The 9,255-nt window shown below is 31.0% G+C and overlaps 1 protein-coding gene across 2 annotated transcripts in view; it reads left to right on the top strand.

Annotated features, from left to right (window-relative positions):
* LOC108693791 overlaps positions 1-9,255 on the top strand; it is a 130,369-nt gene that overhangs the window by 50,844 nt on the left and 70,270 nt on the right. The gene's annotated exons all lie outside the window — the stretch shown is intronic.

The raw sequence follows: 9,255 nt of genomic DNA, 5'->3' as shown, positions 1-9,255 counted from the left end.
TATATATGTATATACACACAGGTGTCTGGAAATTATCGCGAAATATTTCATGGGCAGGTAGAGCGGACTAAACTGAGATGAAAAATCCTTTACCTTTTGTAAATTTCCCCAATAGTTAGTGAGATATTAATTCTTAAAGATAGCCGAATACGCGTTCGCCCGACCTACTGCGAAGTATATATGCCTATTGATAGCTTGGCGCGCGGGCCTTGGAAGTTGGGGATTGGCTGGCAAACGCCCCGCGCCGCGCACACCGCTACAAGCCTCTATAGCTTGGACGGCGTGCTTGCCAGGCTATCCCCGCTCCGCACGGCCCGCGCGCCAAGCGATCGATAGGCGTATACAATTTGCAGTATTCGGCTATTTTTAAGGATTAATATCTCGTTATTATTGGAGAAACTTACAAAATAGTAGAGGATTTTTCGACTCAGTTTAGTCCGCTCTACCTGTCTATGAAATATTTGGCGATTATTTCCAGACACTCTATATATATAAACACAGAGTGATTCAGAACAGTCCAGAAGATATTTCTGAAGAAACGTATTTCTGATCGAATTCTAAGACGATTTTTCATTTATGAAAATGTCATCCAAAGCTTAGTTTTTAAATTACAAGAAGAAATAATTAGCGTACAGGAGACGGGCAGGAGGGTCGCTCAGTTAGACGTGGGCTCTACGCATGGGTCGCGCTGACTGGATCCATTCACACATTTATAAAAACACATTTCTTCTTACCTTTCCCTTCTACCACACTCTTTTTCTTTCACATATATATTTAAGTATGCTAATTTCGTTAAATTATATTGTATATTAAAATGATGAAATTAAAATGAATATTGAGTATCGAATTTTTTAATTACATAGATAAAATTATTAGAAATTATTAGAGAAATGTTGTAAAAAAGCGAAATTAAACAATAATTACGTGTAATAAGCACTATAAAATTATTATTGACATACAAATGATACAATTCATTTTTTTTATTTCAGTACGTCGAATTCTAAGAGCGTTTCTTACAATTTGACATACTGAAATATTTGTTAGTATATGTCAATACACGTTATAATACTTGTGTCACGCAATTATTGTATAATTTCTCACTTTTACAAAAATTTCTCTGTGATGTAACAATTTTATCTGTTAACGCTATCGCGTTCGTAGCATTTATTACGTATTTATGAGAAGTTTTATGAAAAACGTAATCGCGCTTCTAGCACTCAAAGAATCATGAATGTTTAAACGAGCTAAATTATAAATGAGCTATTTTAAAAGTTTTACTATTATGTTAATTATAAAATTGTTATTGTTCAATGATTTTGCTCCAGCTTCTTGAAAAAGTCGCAGGAACAAGTTTGGATACACCGTAATAGTGCTCGGCACAATTGTTTATTGTAATTTATTTTTATCAAATATTAAATGTTTTTTAAGTATATAGATAAAGTCATATGTAGATTAAGTCACATGTTTCCACGATAAGATTTTGCATTTATAAATTGTGTCACGTTTCATTATATTTTCATTATATTCATACATTTCGATTACATTCATTTGATAAAATGAGAAATTTATTAATCAATTTATCACTAATAATCACCAATGATTGATTATTGGACGATTAAAAATTACGCGAAAAAAGAAACACTGTAAGTAAAGACAACACAACTTGTGTACGTACGGCAAGCAGCTGACTGACTTTCTTGGGTACAGTTCGCGCAGCTCCCGTCTTAGTAATACTTAGGAATTGTGTCTTGCTCGCCGATTTTGATAAAATTTTTATGCTTATTTGACGCGGTTTTGCATGAAACGAATCTGGCAAAAAAAGTGTCACTCTGCTCCACGAATCAAGATATTAAGCAAAGTTCATGACTATTTAGATTAGGAAATCTGTCAGATCGATGCAGAACCGCGTCGAATAAATTAAAATAATTTCATTAAAATCAGGAAGCAGAGGATACAATTCTTGAGTATATCGAAATGTTGGATTTAAATTCATATAAATGAAATGAAGATATAAATTTTAAGTAACAAGCTATTCTCTGCTTTAATAACAAATTCATTATTTCGAAAACAAAAAAAAATTATAAAATAATTTATTTTTGAAGTGGTGAATTTGTTTGTAAAGTAGTAAAGATTTCCTAACCTAAATAGTTGTGAACTTTAACGCTTAATATTTCACGAGGCAGAGCGACATTTTTTTTGCCAGATTCTTTTGTTTCATGCAAAATCGCATTCAATAAGTCTAATTTCATCAAAATTGACGAGCAGAACACAATTCTTGAGTATTACTCGTCTTTATAATAGAAATACGATTGGATAATTTTTCTAATGTATACGTTTATGCAAGTTTATCTAGATAAACCCTTAAAGACTATATACAATCAAAGATACAGTAATCAATTGTGTATGTTAAAACGAAGTGACAATTACAAAAGTCAACGAATATACTATAGTATTTATAATTTAAATTATAAATATTCTAGTAAATTTGTTCACACTTTTCTAATTTGCATTTTGTTTTAAAATATGTAATCGACAACTGTTCTCTATTCTCAGTTTCTCGTTCTCTATATTCTATTAATTATGCGAAACCTCTTAGAATTCTGAACGCGGCAATTTGAAAACATGAAATTAATTTTTTTAAAAAGAAATTAATATTGCCCGCGCGTTTTGATTACTCTGTGAGACATCGGTATATTTTCTAAATATTTTATAAGTATTTTATTTATTTTTGCTTTCTAATAATTTACAAACTGAAAGAATGTTCTTCATAATAAAATATTTGGTTGCCTTGAAAAGGGCAGATTAATTATTTTCTTTACAATAGGTGTTCAAAATGTCCATTGTTCATATATTACGTGTACAACTTTGCTTCCGCCGTTTTTTTCCGCAATTCGAGGCTTTATTGTAAAAAAACTGGTTATACATTTATGATTCAAAGTATTGTCCATCGCTGGCTACTACTTTCTCCCATCTTTCGGGCGTACGAATCCCGCGTCGAAAAAACTGGTCATCTTTTGAGGCTATCCACGAATCGATCCAATTTTTTACTTCTTCATAAGACCGGAAGTGCTGGTCAGCTAGGCTGTGTCCCATCGAAACAAGTGATAGTCAGAGGGAGCAACGTCTGGAGAATACGGCGGTTGGGGTAGGACTTCCCATTTCAACGTTTCCAAGTATGTCTTGACCACTTTCGCAACATGGGGTCGAGCATTGTCATGTTGCAAAATCACTTTATCGTGTCTCTCGTTGTATTGCGGCCGTTTGTCTTTCAATGCTCGGCTCAAACTCATCAATTGCGTTCGATACCGATCGCCTGTGATTGTTTCAGTCGGTTTTAACAATTCATAATACGCCGAGCTGGTCCCACCAAATACAGAGCATGACCTTGGACGTCAAAATCACCGTTCTTGAAGCGTTGAAACCACTCACGACACGTTCTTTCACTAATAGCGGCCTCACCATAAGTATTTGAGAGCATTCGATGAGCCTCAGCCGCAGATTTCTTCATATTGAAGCAAAAAATTAAAACCTCCCGCAAATGACGAGAATTTGGCTCGTAAACTGACATTTTCAATCGAGAATAACTTTATGATGTAGACACAAATCGACTAATGTTTCTATGGGGTTATGTTGACAGATGCCCAAGTTTATTGTATGACGTCTATGATCTATTTATTTCGACCACCACTTACCGCTAAAGCCATCTATAGGAAAACGGCAGAAGCAAAGTTGTACATCTAATAAGTAGGAAATTTTTTAAATAGAATTAAGATCAATAAAGTTGTAACGTAAAAATAATTGAGCTATGTTCTTTTATTTTTTTTTTATTAGAAATAAAATGAATGATCGATGTGAACACTCGCAAACAAAGTCGAACACAGCTCGAATATTAGGCTAATCACGGCATGCGACATCGCTCAAGCGAGATTAGATTATGCTACACTTATCCAATGTTGTCTCATAGTAATGTAAATTGTTTATACTTTATTATATCTATATAATTTCATTACTAGTTCAGTTAGTTGTAATTGAAGTAGAGAATAAATAACACATTCACCAATTGAAGAAGTGTAACGAATAACGTAGAAGATTCATAATCCAGAGGTTCCAGATTCGAATCTCACTAAGGTGCGTTTTTTAATACCAATTTGAAGTAATTAATTTCAGATAATAATTATTATAAATATCTTAGGAATAAAATTTGTAATCCTTAAATATGAATATTTCTTTTTTTTCGAATATTAAATTGTCAGCAGGATCCAATCCATTTCAATCCAGTCAATCCATTTTCATGAATTTAAGTACGCATTAAAAAAATTTTAATCCATTTTAATCCATTCTTGTTTGCTGGGATCATATTATAACATAATATCATACTTTAGAGAAAGTACGAACACAACCTCAATTTCAACTTACACTGGTCTTCACTGACTTCAAAAAATGGAGCAAAAGTTGAATTCAGTGCAAGTTTTTTGCAACAATTTTATCAATGAAACATAAACACTGAATGGAAATTAAATACTGAACTTTAGTTTTCACAGTGGAACAACACAATTGCACTCATTGTGTACCAATGTTGCACCAGTTTTCCCAGTGGAAAATGCTATTAGTGATGCAGGAACTGCACTCATTGCACCCATAACCAAGAAAGTCAGTCAGCTATTTGCCATACATAAACACACGTTGTGTTGTATACTTCCAGACCTTCTTCCTTTCTTCCTTCGTGTGATTTTCAATCGCCGAATAATCGTTTGTGATTGTCAATGGTTAATTAATAAATCGGTAAATATTATCGGTTAATAAATTCTTCATTTTATCAAGTGAGTATAATCGAAGTGTCAATATGTTGAAATGTGACAATTTATAAAAGAAGAATCTCATTGTTAAAACGTGATTTGATATTTACTTAAAAAGATTTAATATTTGAGTGAAGAAAGTGAATTACTGTAATCGTTATCGAGCACTATTACGATGCATTAAAATTTATTCCTCTGACTATTTCAAGAAACTAAAGCAAAATGGAATCATTGAACAACCATCAAATTTATTCCTCTGACTGTTTCAAGAAACTAAAGCAAAATGGAATTATTGAACAATCATCTACAAGATAATAACAATTCGATAATTAAGATAATAATTAGCTTTTAAAGTTTATTTGGCTTACATTTTGTTTTAAATATTTACAACTCTTTGACTGTTAAGAAGCGCGTTTCTCATAAGACTTTCATAAGTATGTAATAAATACTACGAGCGCAATAGCGTAGATAAAATTGTTAAGGAAATTTTTGTAAAAGTGAGAAATTGGACAATAATTGCTATTGTAACGCCTATTGACATATAATTAAGTCTAACAAGTTTTCGGTATATCGAATTGTAAGAAACGAATTCTTAGAATTCGATATACTGAAATAATTGTTTGATTTGTATATCAATAAGTTTTTGATTTGTATGTCAATAAATTTGTACGTCAATAGTTTTTATTATGTGCTTACTGCACGTAATTATTGTTTAATTTCGCTCTTTTACTACATTTTTTAATAATTTTATCAATGTAAAAAACAATCCGATATTTAAAGGATTCAATATTCATTTTAATTTCATCATTTTAATTTATAATTTAATAAAATTATCATATTTATGTGAAAGACAAAGAGATAGTAGTAGAATACTACTGTAGTAGAAGTGAGAAGAAATTTTTATAAAGGTCCGATCAGTATGCGCCCTGTGCATAAAGCACTCGCGTCTAATCGTAAGCGCCGCTCCTGTCCGTCTCCTTTACGCGACCGTGATACGTTATTTCTTCGTGTAATTTGAAAACTAAATTTCAGATAAAATTTTTGTAAAGGAAAAATCGTCTTAGAATGAAGTCAGAAATATGATACTTCAAGAACAAATGTTTTTTTTAATCATCTTGTATAGAGTATTTTACAATTTAATCCGCCCTTTTAAAAACAGATTTTTTGGAACATTCTAAGACGAAAATAAATAAAATATTATTTGCTAATATGAAAATATCAAGACTATAACAGTCTTTAAATTAATTGCGATTAAAGTTTAGAGGAAAGCCCCTATTATAAGATAGACGCCTAATATGAGATAGCGGCGTTTTTGTTAAATTAATAAACGCTATTTATTGATTTCACTATGATTTTATTGCTCTTGGATTGAAAATCATTTAGTAGAAAATTTATTATTAGATCATGCCTATAGTTGTCATTGTAAAAAGGTTTTAGAATTTGGATGTCTTCAAGTTTCATTGAGTTTAGTACACTTTAAATCTTGTGTACTATTTAATAAATAAATATTTGATATATACAATAAATTTTTCATGTAGTGATAGAGTAAAGTCGTACTAATAAAGAAAAATACGATATGTTGAATTGTTTAATTATAGAAGTTAGATTTGATGACCATAAAACCATAAGGAAATCATAATATGAGATATCCAGGATATTTCTAATATGAAATAATCCATGCTCCTATGTATAGTAAAAATCATTGCTAAAGAGTAAATGTTATTGTATAATAATAATAAAAAGGACAACCGGAATGAACGTTGAGTGCCTATTTCTGCAATGGTTGATTCCAACTATCTGAAGAGTTCTCTCCTCAGAGTATTTGGGTATTTTAATTTATGCATGCTCATTTTTCACGCACGCTGGGTGTGTTTGCATTTTAGGAAACATGAAATATAGTTTTTTAATTGCAATATTAATATACTTTGCGTTTTACTATCGATTTCTCGGAGCATCTCATATTAGGAGCACAATTTTTTGACTTTGTGATTTGTTCACTTTTTATATTTCTTTAATTTAAAAAAAAAATGGAATTTAAATTTTATACAACGTTATCTTAAAGCTTATTAAATTCCCTTCAACATGAAGGGAATTATTATATTTTTTAAAATTTTGCTCATAGACTTCTAACATTTATCCAAAATGAACTCGGTATCTCAATAGGGATCTTTCCTCTACTAACCACGGAACTGATATTTCACGTGCTTAGGCATGATGATATGACAAATGGTGAAAGTACTCAGAATCCTTTCAGCAACTTCAAGATTATTATAACACACACACACACACACACACACACGCGCGCGCGCGCGCACGCACGCACGCACACGCACGCATAATTAAATCAACAAACAAGCAATTAAATTAATCCAACAGTGATAAACATAATACATAATAATAATAAGTTCAATACCACTGACTACAAGGAACTTGTCTGATCTAAAATGCATTCTTCTTTTATGATATAAACATTCGATAAATCGTAAATATAATATAAGACTTTGAATAAAGTATACATAACAAAAATTCAAAAATATAAATACGCTCAGCTTATTGCTGACTTTACGAGATCTACTCGATTATAATAAATATTAAACTTACTACAGAAATCTTTGAATATTCGAACCCGTAGATAACTTTTTGCAAACTGAAAGTTCTCGCGCAGTTTTAAAGAAGGAACAACGGGCAACTATATCTATTATCATTCGTTTTGCTATTATCATTCACTATATCTCGACTTACATATCACTTACACACACGCACGCGCACGCACACCCACACACCCACACACACGCGCGCGCGCGCGCGCGCGCACGCACGCACGCACGCACGCGCGCACGCGCGCACGCACGCACGCACGCACGCACGCACATCTACCCATCCATCCACACGCATGGACGCACACAATATGCAATGACATTTTTATTAAGAAATTATTGTTGCTCCTATATAGAATTTATCTGTTCATTATTACGTACAAATAATTAATGTCGGAACATGTAACAAAATATCAATTTAATTGCAAGTTACTAAATGTTTCAAAATAAATTTATATTCGTTCGTGTAAAATTATAAACATTTTTGTAATAATATCAATAAATAAATTATTTTTAATATGAAAAAAATATGTTGATGAAGTAAGGTTGAAACATGTAAAATATTTATTTAATTATAATACATAAATAACTGGCACATATATTTCTTAATAAATATACGTCCGAAAATAAGTCGTTTCAGAGTTATAACTACTTTTTGTTAAAAAAAAATTTATTTTCATAATCACAATCGTTATTTATAGTATTTTCATATAAATACTACTGTATAACTTTCGAACTATTTTGGCGTTATCCAGGATGCACGTTGGAGGTTCGCTTTACGTCCCTCTTTTTGTATTTCCTTATTTAAACATTTTTTTACTTTACTAGAGGGATACTTTACTAGAGGGATACCTCCATGTGGTGCATTCTGGATAACGTCAAAATAGTCCGAAATATAGTTATTTATGTTAAAAACATTACCCAGGTAAAAAAAAGTTGATAGAGAACGATTAAGAATCTAATTTCTATCAATTTGTATTTGCTATGTTGTATCGATCTTTCAAGCATCAGATATAAATCCTATTGTATTTTATCGATTCCTATAAGATTTGTATGTTGGAAACTAACGATAGAAACTCTATCTCTTTCTATCGGATTCAATCTATTGTATCTAAAAGAATAGTAAAATAACGAATTAGCATTTATTCTGTTTTCTTAACGAATAACAATCAATTATGTATTAATGATAAAAATAAAATCGTTATTAATCTTTCGTTCTTTTCTATCGGCAGTGTTGTAAAACACTGAGAGTCTATAATAAGGTTCTATTGTTTTTTAGCGAATTGTAAAACTTATCTGAACGTATATGAAATATGTGAATGAAATTTCACAGATTGCTATCTGATTTTTCAAAATGGATATCTATAGGAATTTATCATAAATTCATCATATAAAATGGATCGTTCTTAATTTATAATTTAAGTCATTAAGTTTTCATCGATAATGTATAATAAAAAAAACTTTATAAAATTTGATCGTTTTTTTAACGATTTAAAAATTCCATCTGAATATATAGAGAACCGTGAGCGGTATTTCATAGATTTCTATTTAACAGAGTAGAAATATCTATTGAAGTTTATCGTAACTATACAAAATGAATTATTACTAATATTTAAATAATGACATTTTATTGACAAAAAAGTCTAGTCTATAAAATTCTTATGTTTTTTAGAAAATTGGAAAATTCAGAATGTATATGAAAAATACCAATAAAATTTCATAGATTTCCAGAATGAAAATATCTTGAGCATCGAGGCATATTCATTGTCCGTATTGATAATCAATAATTATGATAACGGTTAGTTATGATGTCGATGGTTATGTTAGCACAGGTCAGCACTGCTGTTCATTTTTAAGTCTAC

Source organism: Atta colombica, unplaced genomic scaffold (genome assembly GCF_001594045.1).
Source record: "Atta colombica isolate Treedump-2 unplaced genomic scaffold, Acol1.0 scaffold99, whole genome shotgun sequence".
Classification (NCBI taxonomy): Eukaryota; Metazoa; Arthropoda; class Insecta; order Hymenoptera; family Formicidae; genus Atta; species Atta colombica.
This window is presented reverse-complemented; position numbering and strand designations above follow the sequence as displayed.